The sequence below is a fragment of the Larimichthys crocea genome, chromosome I (genome assembly GCF_000972845.2).
Source record: "Larimichthys crocea isolate SSNF chromosome I, L_crocea_2.0, whole genome shotgun sequence".
NCBI classification, from domain to species: domain Eukaryota; kingdom Metazoa; phylum Chordata; class Actinopteri; family Sciaenidae; genus Larimichthys; species Larimichthys crocea.
In genome coordinates, this window is record NC_040011.1 from 9055184 (window position 1) to 9067797 (window position 12614).

At 47.3% G+C, this 12614-nt stretch overlaps 1 long non-coding RNA gene across 1 annotated transcript; it reads left to right on the top strand.

Moving 5' to 3' along the window:
- The first annotated feature begins 220 nt into the window (after positions 1-220).
- Positions 221-1085, top strand: LOC113747156 (uncharacterized). The gene is made up of 3 exons (XR_003463391.1): positions 221-455; positions 580-672; positions 795-1085. It is a non-coding gene; the product is annotated as an uncharacterized LOC113747156 (long non-coding RNA).
- The last annotated feature ends 11529 nt before the right edge of the window (positions 1086-12614 follow it).

Below are 12614 nucleotides of genomic sequence, written 5' to 3' on the forward strand. Positions count from 1 at the left end.
TCTATCATTAAAAAGAAATAAAACAAGACAGGACAAGACAAGACTAGACTAGACAAGACAGGATAAGACAAGACAGGACAAGACTAGACAAGACAAGACAGGATAAGACTAGACAAGACAAGACAGGATAAGACAAGACTAGACTAGACAGGATAAGACAAGACAGGATAAGACAAGACAGGATAAGACAAGACAGGATAAGACAGGATAAGAGAACATCAGCGTAGCATGAACACGGTTTAACAGACGTTAGTTTATCAGAGGAAAGTTAGATGCTGTAGCTTTGAGCATCTTTGTGGAGCTTCTTATGGATCCATCATGAACTGATCTTCAGTGTTCTGGTGTCCATCCAGTTCAACGGCAGCTGCGTTCTTCAGAACCAGAGAAGAATCGCTCAAAAGTCATTCGTCCGCTCTGAGAGTTGTCCGACTGGAGCTCCCAGTTACAGTAAAGAGGTACAAGTCGAGACCTCGTGTGAATTCATGCAAAGTAAACTCCTTCCTCCTGTCTGTCCTTTCCTGACTCCTGTCTGTCCTTTCCTGTTCCCTCTTTTCTGTCCTCGACGTTAAAACGTTAAAGCGAACAGTCGGAAAGGTTTCGTCAGCCATAGATGCTAAAGCTCAGCTTCTGGCCGTCCTCTATGAGACCGACCACAGGCCCAATACCACGCCGGTAAGACGCGTGTGGATGCATGCACAGTTCATGTTGTTGTTGTGTTGAAGTGTCACATGTTATAAACTAGCAGCAGCGTCAAACACGTGTCCTTACTGATGGCCGATGATCTGCCTTTCCAGGCTCTAGTTCCCTGGTCGCGGAGGGGTCCTAAGGCTGACGGGGTAAATGGGATCTGCTTTGTCCTCACGAGGGCAAAGCAACAAATCAGCTAGTATGTTTGCAGCCGTGTTAGATGGTTTCTGAAATAAAGCTTCAGAGGACCTGGAGTTTGCTTTATAAACAGCTTTATACGCGTCTGCATGCAGCCATCGCTGACTTCAGGTCACGTTTAACCGTGTGGAAAAGCTTCTGTAGCTGTACCGAGACTTCACCAAGCTCTCACCAACCACTAAAAGTCAGTCCCACATTTACTCTTGTCCGGCGGCTTCTTGCTCGCTCACTCTCTCCTTTTCTCTTCTTAGCTTCCTCCGTCAGCGTCCTCTTCACTCTCTTCTCCTCTGCCATTATGTCCGTAGAGGGTGTTGAGCCTGGTTACCTCCTCTTCTTCTTCCTGGTAGTCCTGTTGGTACAAACACTTAGCTCAGAGCGACGGGTACCCGTCGCTCTGAGCTCACCGCCAAGCTGACGAACTGATCTAACAGCAGCTAACAGACTGAGCTAACAGCAGCTACAGTTGGCAGCAGTTTACTTCACTGTCCATCATAAACTCTGTAAATCACAGAGAGTTGGTTGTGTGTGTGTGCGAGCTCAGACTTTTGGATATTTCTTCTATAGTTTATTTGCTTTTTAAAATGTCTCCATTCACCAGCGAGGAGACGGAGCGGCGGCGTGTTTCATGAAGCGCGATCGGCTAACTCGTCACCGCCGACAGGCTGTAATTAAACCGCGTGTTTGATTTACAGTCCGTCCTGTTTCCAGTTTAACTTCGCGTCCATCCGTCTTACACAAACTTAAAGGTTACATCTCCAGACGGTCTGGACCTCCTGCATGGATCTCTGCTCCTGATTGGCCGATCGGATGCCCTGGCGGCGTGCATGAGTGCGTGCGGCGTTCAGGTCTAGGTGTCAGTGGCGTCGTCCTGCTCCTGTCAGCCGGATTCATCCGGAGAGACACATGCAGGCGCAGGAGAAGTTTTACAGCTTCATTTGTTGGCGAGGACAAATCGGCCGAGATCTCCCCGGCGAGATTAATGGCACGGCAAATCATGGCTCATGTTGCCGCGGCGACAGGCGTTCCCCGGGTGCCGTTCCCCGTGGCTGCAGCTCATTTAAAAGCTGTATAATCTTGGCGGTGACGGTGACGGAGCGGGGGGAAATCGCATCGCTGGACCAGGACGCCTGACAGCTGCATTAAGGCCTGCCAGGGCCGATTCATGCCACGAGACTACACCCCCCTCGCATCACCCACCATCACCCACCATCATCCCCCAGCATGCCTCAGTAACAGAGAGCAGGCTGATCTCTGCGGAGGACACGACACCGAGGATCAACCAGGATTCTCCGTTCAACCTTCCAGCAGAAAAACCTGCGAGCTGTGAACGCCACGTGACGACCGACTGAACACAGACACAGCCTGTAACTAACAGTGAGCTAGTGTTTCTGTAACGTTGACAGAACGTTCCAAAACAAACATATTGCCAGTTTGAAGTGAACTAAAGCTCCCTGCGCTGTCCCTTTAAGAAACATGACACCTGAACACATCATCACGTGTCCGTAACAACACGAGATGAAGAACGTCACGTGTCGGCTCACTGACAAACTTCACAGGTAAACTGTAAAGCTGCTGTCTGCTGACCTGGACAGTGCTGTCCCTTTAAGAAACATGACATCACGTGTCCGTAACAACACGAGATGAAGGACGTCATTTTACACGTTACACAAAAGGTCAGGGGCGAAAAGTTAGGACGATTCTGAGGGCCCTGAAAAAATATTAGAACATTAGTTTATTATTTTTTTAACATATCATTTATGGTTTTCAATAGAATATTAAATTCATAATTAACAAACACTTTGTACAGGTGGCATCGGACTGTCAGAGAGCTGAAGCCTTCACAGGTGGAGGTGTCTTACAGACCTGTAATAACTGCTGTTTGAGTCTGCGAGCATTTAGCTCACAGCTCCACTTAAAGTCCACAGAGCTGCTGCGTGGCTGGTTTTGTTTTGGTGTGGAGCAGAACGGGTCGGACCCCAGACCTTCAGTTACTATTCAGCTCAGACAGACAGATGTGAAAATCACAGAGTTCAGATGCTCGAGGCGTTTCATGAAAATCTCTCACTTCTTATTTTCACTCTGAGGTCGGATCAGTTCAGGGATCATCCAAACCATGTCTGAAAGTTTTCAGAGACAAAGTCCTGTCCTCACCTGTCCTCACCTGTCCTCTACCTGTCCTCACCTGTCCTCTACCTCTCCTTACCTGTCCTCTACCTGTCCTCACCTGTCCAGTGACTCTACAGACAAGGACGAGGACAACTTTGACGATATGGACGATGCTACCTTGTTTTTTTGGAACCAGAAGTGACCATATTTGGTGATGTACACTGATGGACGTACGGCGTTACATGTTGCTAAGTAGCTAACCAGCTAACGGCAAAGAAAGACACCTGTCCTCACCTGTCCTCACCTGTCCTCACCTGTCCATCAGGAAACTCTGAGCAGCTGAAGTGAAAAATATTTAATTGAATTGTTTTGGAGCACGGACAGAACCATTTTATTCAACTTTATTCTTTAATTCCACTTCAAAGAATAAAAATGTAACTTTGTTTATTCTCTAAGTTGAAATATGAAGCACGTCTGATGTTAAACTACAGATAAAGTATGAGCAACATTAAAGTTCTCAACAATAAGATAATACTATAATTAAATAACATTATTTATATCGGACCTTTCAAAATAAAGTTACAAAATGCTGTAGAGTAAACATAAAACTCACCTGCACTGAGACACAGGTGAGCCTCATCAGCACGCACCTGCTGTTTCTTCTTCTGCGTTTCAGCCAATCAGCCGCAGCGAGCAAACGTGGTTCCAGAGATCCAGCTAGAGAGAAATGAGTGAAACTAAAGGAACAACAACACGTTTCATTTACAGCTGAATCAGATCAAATTAGAGAGCGCTCGTTTTATCCCCCCGTGGAGGACGAGGTGGAGAAAACAAACAACAAGCTGTGTGAGTGTCTGACAGCCGAGCTGAGCCGGGCCGCAAATCCCCGCTCGCCTTTTCAGGTGAAGCTAAACGGCTAACTCACTGCAAGGTCGGCGAGGAAAGCTGAGGGCCCAATCAGGAGGTCCCTGCGCTGAGCCGCAGGAGGCGCTCCACCCGCCCAACCTTTCCCTCCTCTGCTGTTTGCTGAGGACCAGAGGGACGGAGAAATTAAAGAAGTCCAATTAGAGTGGCACCAGACGGGTCAGCGGGTCGCCGATACCACAACAACGTCAGACAGCACCGGCACCGCTGTTACCTCTGTGATCTTCATTTAATCACAGCTGAAAGCTCTGCGCTCCATCCTCCATCCTCCATCACTCCATCCTCCATCACTCCATCCTCCATCACTCCATCCTCCATCACTCCATCCTTCATCACTCCATCCTCCATCGCTCCATCTCAGACACTTTAAACACGAGTGAAGTCAGCCGACTGTGACAAGTCTTTACGTTTCAACAAAGTTTAAAACTAACAGAGACTACGTCCAGGTTGTAGACAGTCTGCGGGGACGTCACGGAGACTACGTCCAGGTTTTAGACAGTCTGCGGGGACGTCACGGAGACTACGTCCAGGTTTTAGACAGTCTGCGGGGACGTCACGGAGACTACGTCCAGGTTTTAGACAGTCTGCGGGGACGTCACGGAGACTACGTCCAGGTTTTAGACAGTATGCGGGGACGTCACAGAGACTACGTCCAGGTTTTAGACAGTCTGCAGGGACGTCACGGAGACTACGTCCAGGTTTTAGACAGTCTGCGGGGACGTCACGGAGACTACGTCCAGGTTTTAGACAGTCTGTCCCACTAAAAGTCAGTCCCACATTTACTCTTGTCCGGCGGCTTCTTGCTCGCTCACTCTCTCCTTTTCTCTTCTTAGCTTCCTCCGTCAGCGTCCTCTTCACTCTCTGCTCCTCTGCCATCATGGCCATAGAAGCTGCTGACTGCTGGGCCTGAATGATTACACACAGTCCTTCTCACACAGACAGTGAATGTGAGACAGTTAGCTGAATAAAAGAACAGATTCGTCCCGTCTCTTCTGTGGAGCTGCCATCATGAAGCTGCATCCTGCTGCTGTTAGGACACGTGTTGTGATCAATAGATGAACATGTTCTCGGTCAGTGATGTTCACCTGGCAGCCGGACACTCTGCCGATCGACCTTCCTGCAGGTGAAGTAACGGTCTGAAACTCCCGCGGCTCGACTCGTCTTCCAGCAGAAACAGGTCGACGCCTCGGGCAACGACGGCTTTGACAACGGGAAGATGGAAGAGCTGCAGCGGAGAGGAACCAGGAGCAGAGCTGGAAAGGAGTTTAAAAAGTCTAAAGACTAAATTTATGATCCGTCATGATGCTCAAATCTTTAATGAAGTTAAAAAGATCCAACAGTTCAACTGATTTTTCTTTATTCTTTAATTTAAGATCTGTGATGGACGGTAATAACTCAGAGCCGAGCCGAGTGCAGCCATTTGTGTCAACTGTGGATTCACGTGTCCATCAGGGAACTGTAAATCTGACTTGAAGCTGAACAGCCAGAGGACATCAGTCTGTGGGGACGTCACGGAGACTACGTCCAGGTTTTAGACAGTCTGCGGGGACGTCACGGAGACTACGTCCAGGTTTTTGACAGTCTGCGAGGACGTCACGGAGACTACGTCCAGGTTTTAGAAATAAATGACCGCTTAGGGCTTCTGCAGGTTTCATTGTTTATTTCTTTGCCAAATCTGAAGCTGAGATTAGTTTTTAATATTTCTCCGTAGATCTCCAGGTCTGTTTGATCAGTTCAGATTCTGTCTGGTGTAAAAACGTTGCACTGCTCCTTTAAGGGTCCGTTTAAAGGTAAAGCCAGAGTTGCGGAGGTTAAAGACTTCCTGTTTGTGTCCCTGCAGTTTGAGCTGAGTCACTCTCAGTCTGCAGATCCACACCGTGCGCTCAGAAACCATCAGATCCATTTTGCTCGGTCTGGAGTCAGCCGGCGCTGCAGCACGACGAGCCCACACACAACCCAGCTGAAATGAATCATGGGTCTGTGAGGCGGGCGGGTACAGTACGGGCCATGCATATTTCATTCATCTCTTCCACACCACGACTCCATCAATCCTTCATGAATAAGAAAACAGCCCCATTTAAACTCAGAGCTCATTTGCATCCGTCCAAACTTCCCCTCCACTCAGGAGCCGTAACCCACCGCCACCGCCACCGCATCACGGCGGGCCCACTCATATGAACCTGAACAGCTGAGAGACACGGGGACCTGGACGTCAACACGACTGAGACACATCTTCTCTGATGGACAGGGAGCTTTAGCTAAAGTAGCTAACCTGAGTCTGTTGTTAGCAGGCAACAGAACCGGACACAGCACAGAGACTACGTCCAGGTTTTAGACAGTCTGAGGACATCACAGAGACTACGTTCAGGTTTCAGACAGTCTGCGGGGACGTCACGGAGACTCATTCAGGTTTTAGACAGTCTGCTGGGACGTCACAGAGACTACGTCCATTTTTTTTTTTATGTCAGTACAAAGGAAGGAAATTTGATTCAAATTTTTTTTATGTCAGTACAAAGGAAGGAAATTTGATTCAAACTTTATTAATTTAAATCTCAATTACTACGTCTCATTATTAACGTTTCTTCCTTTTTTCCGTTTTTCTTTTATTCATTTCCTTCATTCTTTATTCTTCTTTCCTTTCTTCTCTTCCTCCTTCCTTGTCTTTAATCTTCCTCTCTTCCTGGTGGATCAGTATTTCTCACACAGCGTCTTCAGTTTGCTGAATTTGGTTCTGATGACTTTAACACCGGCTCTGACCCGCTTCCTGTTTGAAAGCTGCAGGTTTCCCCTCATAAATTATCGTCCTGCTGCTGGGAAATAATAAACATCAGAGCGGCGGCGGCGGCGGCGGCGGCGGTGCAGGATTACTAATGTGCTGCAGCTAAAGATTTGTGGCCTTGTCCATCTGTCAAAAAAAGAAAAATAATAATAATAATAATACTAACAGTCAGACGCAGCTCTGTGTGTGTGTGTGTTCCTGATGTGACTGACACACAATAAATAACCCATTTCAATTTCTGAAGCAGTCATAATGATAAACTCCTCAACAGGCCTCCACGCTCACCTGTGTTGATGCATTACGTCCCTCTCGCATGACAAAGTGGCCGTTTAATCACAAATCTGTCGCCGTCTTACAGCAGCGAGGCGCCTGGCGGCGGAGAGCCCGTTTCTTTCTCCCAGGATTCATTCTGTTAAAGAAATATATCTTGTAAAGACGACGGATAAATCACGAGTCAACGTGATGGAGGAAAAATCAGCATTCTGTTTCTCTTTCTGCTGCGATTAGAAACGAGAATGAAACCTCTGAGGAATCAGATTTATTCATTTAAAAACTCTGCTGCCTTCTGCAGCTGCCGTTAGCTCGTGTTCGCTCAATGCTCCAGAACCACAGCTGGACGAGTGGGCAATGCAACCAGGCTCAGCAACCTCCAACCAACAATTAACAATAATAACCTAATTATTATTATCATTATTAATTTATTTGACAGATGGACCAGGCCACAAATCTTTTATCAGTAATCTGATGTTTTGTTTTAGTGGATGGTGAAATAAAAGGCTGAAAGACAGACGCCGAGCTGGGCTGACTGCTGCTGGACTAGGCAGTGATATCAGCTGCTGCTGGGGACCTGGGTGATGATTGATCAGATGTAATGTAACCAGAACAAATACTCGAGTACAGCTGAACATAGTTACACGGTGGGATTACTCTCTGAATCTGGAGGCAATAAACAAGATGTTGCTTTAACTTCATGTGTGGAAACGTCTCCTGTAGTTTGTCCAGGAACATTTCAGTGGAAAACTTTCAAGACTTTTCCAGACAGCCTGAAAAACCTCAGAAGAGTTTTCTGCACTTTTTCTGCTCGAGTAAAGTTCGATGACTGGACTCGTCCTGTTCATGGAGTGACCCTCTGCTGCTCTTTGCTCCTCCATCACCAGCTCCACCTTCAGTTAAGACCTCCGTCCGTCACGACGGGCCTGAACCACCTGAACACAGAAAAGGACAAATATTAGAGATGCAGGAGGGAACACAGCGATGTCCAGAGGAACGGTTTAGTTAGGAAGAAGGTGAATTTAAGATTTGTATTTTAAAAATGATGCATTATCTCATTAATAACCGGTGGCAGTCGTGGGCTTCTGGGAACTGGTGTTGCTAAAAAGCAAATTATTAAGAAATAGAGCTGGTACTTTTTATTTGAACTGTAGTTAGAGCTGTCGGTGCATGGCGGGCTGTTGTACATTTATTCTCAATGTGAGTATTTACAGACAAAGAACAAACAGCAGAAGTTTTTCTGTGGGCTGTACCCTGGGTCCACCAAAGTACTTTCAGAGTACTCCCTCAGAGCTTGGCGGTACTCGTCTCCTGTATCAGAAACCTTTGGTCTTGTTATCGCTTCAGCTTCAAACCTTCAGCTTGTCTCTCAGTCAAAAGGCCAAATCCTTCTTCCTGTTCAGCTCTGACCTTCCAAAGGAATCAAAGGATTATGGGAAATGATCTGTGTCTCCTGTGCACTAAACATACATCTGCGTCCGATAGGATGGGATGCCATCGCTAATGTCAATCTGCAGGTAAAATAAAGTTGCGATAAGCCGCCTGTGATAAGCTGCAGCTCCTTGAAGTGCTGTGTTCGTCTTCAGCTGCCGGCTGGTGTTTGATCCTATCACTGATTCCATGCAGCCTGCGCCGTGTTTCAGAAATGTATTCAGGGCGACGAGCGGCCTTGCTGAGCCCGATCACATCACGTTAGTGATCCCACAGGAGGGCGAGAGGAAAGCCAATGAGCCGGCCTCAGCCCAACCAAAAATAACAACAGCAGCACTGCAGTGAGACACAGTCTGCCTCCAGATCATCTGTGTCCAACACCAAGACAGACACACTCAAAGACAGACAGATTATTGTGGTTTTAAACTGTCCATGTTGGCTCACGGTGTCCAGGTCAGCAAAGTGATAAGGAACAATCCATGCAGACATTTTAAAGACCCGTTAGTCCAACCTGGAATAACCTGAACCCTGAACTGCCCCGCTAAATCTGGACCACCACGGTTAGAAATTCAATCAGCATTTCACCTGGACATAGTCTCTGTGACGTCCCCGCAGACTGTCTAACACCTGGACGTAGTCTCTGTGACGTCCCCGCAGACTGTCTAACACCTGGACGTAGTCTCTGTGACGTCCCCGCAGACTGTCTAAAACCTGGACGTGGTCTCTGTGACGTCCCCGCAGACTGTCTAAAACCTGGACGTGGTGACGTCCTGGACATAGACGTAGTTTACTTTACTCTGAGTCTTTGACCTGATTATAAGTCCGTGCAGATTTAAAATCTGTTGCTTTCAGTCACATTAAACAAGAGAAACGTTGAACTAAGAATATTTGACTCATTGTAAATCAACTTGTTGCTCGAATCATCAGGATTGTTTCTGTTTTGAAGTGTGTCATGTGTTTCAAATATTTTCAGCTGTAGCAGATTCCCACGAGGAGCAGCACGATGAACAAGTGGCAATATGTGATAACTGAAGTCTGAAGATGACGCTCGTGTTTTTAGATCTGTGTTCGGAGCCCGAGGCAACAGAAACAAAGACAAACAACATGTGTGAATGTGACGCAGGAAGCTCGACAGCCTCCGTTACTTTTGTCAAACACCAAACCACAGGAAGAATTCAATAAGGTTAATTGCAGTAACGTGTTGGAGGGTTGTAATTAGCTCGGCTGTGTTTTCCCAGCTGCTTTGATGAACTCGTGAACATGAGACGCCGTGCTGCGAGAAGCCTCGAGGTCGACTCCGATCAGCTGATCGGGAGATGGTGACGTGTCCTTTGATCTCGCCGTAGAACAGCGAGAGGAAACACCAAGCGTAGATTATCTCACATGCAGATCACATGTTTCACACTTTCACACGGTTTCATCATGAGCTCGGCTCTGCTGTCTGTTTCATGTCCTCACGTTTAACCCGAGTGTGGAGGGAGAGCATTAATACACATATAACCAGTCCATCTTTACACTGTAAAACATTCATAGGACAAGTCAGCTGTAAAAACAACTCCATCTTAGATCTGACAACCTCCAAAACAGGAAGTAGAATTCTGTTTACTTCCAGTTTCCAATGGAAATGGTCGATGATGGAAGATGCAGCAGATGTTGATCTACAGTAGAGGAAGAAGAAATACTTTATTATTAATCCCTCATGGGGAACACACACACACAGGGCTCATAGAGGGTGGGCTGCAGCCCCCCTGGCACCTTCAGCTACCAGCCCACCCTCCATACTATGGTCCATGCCGGAGCCAAGTCTCCATGGACTGAGCGATGACGCCCAACAGCCAACAGCAAGTGTGTCATTGAGCTAGCATCAGCGTCTACCTACCTTCTGAAGTCACGTAGAGGACGGACCAGCATCGTGACGGAGACCTTGGTGGTTTCGGGTCACAGGGAGCAGATCTTTGTAACCACATGGCATCTCATTAGTTGTATCATTAATTAAGACCGAATGTAGACGCTTCAGTGTCACATGACGCTTTGCATCTCCAGGCATGCGTCTCAAACAGTAACAAAAGTTCAAATATGCTGATTAAAACAAGTTACAGCCACAACAACAAAAATAAAACTATTCTTTTGTTTCTCTGCAGCTCAGCCGAAGGCGGCAAATGAACTGTTGTTCAGGCAACTTGAGCCCGGCCTTGTGCTCGTCCTTGGTCTGTACCAAAATCTGGGCCGATCCATCAGGCAGATGTCAACATGCTTTACTGAGTGAGTAAAAACATACCGTTCCTGGAACAATGCTGTTCATGTGGTTACAAACAAATCACAAAGTGAAGGCTAGTGTTTGAGAGAGCTCCGACCAGAACGTCCAAGTAAATACACTCAACAACACAGAAGTCAAAGACACAGCAGAACAGTCCTGGTTCTGGGTTCTGGTCAACCAGCCAATCAATATCTCCCTCCCTACCTGGCAAACTACGTCTAGGTTTTAGACAGTCTGCTGGGACGTCACAGAGACTACGTCCAGGTTTTAGACAGTCTGCGGGGATGTCTCAGAGTCTACGTCCAGGTTTTAGACAGTCTGCGGGGACGTCACGGAGACTACGTCCAGGTTTTCGACAGTCTGCGGGGACGTCATAGAGACTACGTCCAGGTTTTTGACAGTCTGTGGGGACGTCACGGAGACTACGTCCAGGTTTTAGACAGTCTGCGGGGACGTCACGGAGACTACGTCCAGGTTTTAGACAGTCTGCGGGGACGTCACGGAGACTACGTCCAGGTTTTAGACAGTCTGCGGGGACGTCACAGAGACTACGTCCAGTTTTAGACAGTCTGTGGGGACGTCACAGAGACTACGTTTTGACTACACTCTTGCACGTTGCATATTTTAAATGTATTCTCTCGCATCTTTAAACAAAAGTCTTTTTGATTTCTGATTGAACTTTTATTCAGATGTTATCTGGGGACAGAGAGTGAACACGTGGAGCGGCGGTCTGCCTTGACCTCGCAGACCTCAGCAGCCGGTCTGAAGGACTCAAAAAAAGGCAAATTTAAAGCTTTCCACTCGGTGACGGAGGCAGCAGACCTTGACTGTGTTGTGATCAGTGGTCTCTGCTCACTGATGAATAGAGTTTAAAAAAAGCTGAGCAGAGTGGCAGAAAGAAAAACCCTCACCGGCAGAACAGCTCACTTCAGTTCAATTCAAAGCTTCAGTTCTGGTTCCCGCTGGTCCTGAAAAACTTATTAAATCATCTGTTTCTGTCTCCATCTTTCTGCTGCTCCCTGTCTGAACAGATCTCAATAGGAGGTGTTCAGTGTGACCCACAGTTTGTGCTTTCTGTTAACTATGGAAGTCTGCATGACTTATATTCCTCGACAGACATTTCCACCATATTGTCCTCTGGAGTTATTACAGCTCAGTGTCATCTTCAGCATTTCTGCATCATCTCAGGAACAACAGCTCACCAACGTGTTCACCAACATCTTCACCAACGTCTTCACCAACGTGTTCACCTACGTGTTCACCAACGTGTTCACCAACGTGTTCACCAACATCTTCACCAACGTGTTCACCAACATCTTCACCAACATCTTCACCAACGTGTTCACCAACAACAAGTGCTGCAAACTGAACCGACAGCATCATGCGTCTGATCGGCCTCCTCTGAGTCCAGGTGTTTGGGTTTCAGGTAGGGAAGTCTGACCACGGGGTGTTAGGAGGTGCAAGGAGGTGTGGGAGGTGTAAGGAGGTGTAAGGAGGTGTAAGGAGGTGTGGGAGGTGAAGGAGGTGTAAGGAGGTGTGGGAGGTGTAAGGAAGTGTGGGAGGTGTAAGGAGGTGTAGGAGGTGCAAGGAGGTGTAAGGAGGTGTGGGAGGTGTAAGGAGGTGTAAGGAAGTGTAGGAGGTGTAAGGAGGTGTGGGAGGTGTAAGGAGGTGTAAGGAGGTGTAGGAGGTGTAGGAGGTGTAAGGAGGTGTAAGGAGGTGTAGGAGGTGTAAGGAGGTGTAAGGAGGTGTAAGGAGGTGAAGGAGGTGTAGGAGGTCGACTCGAGAGACCTGTTAACCACAACCTGATTTAAAAAAACAACATTAGAGTAAATGGACAAATTCAGCTCATGATGAAACTTCTCTACCATGAACCTGCTGAAGAAGAAGAAGAAGGAGGAGGAGGGGGAGGAGGAGAAGAAGAAGAAGAAGAAGAAGAAGAAGAAGAAGAAGAAGAAGAAGAAG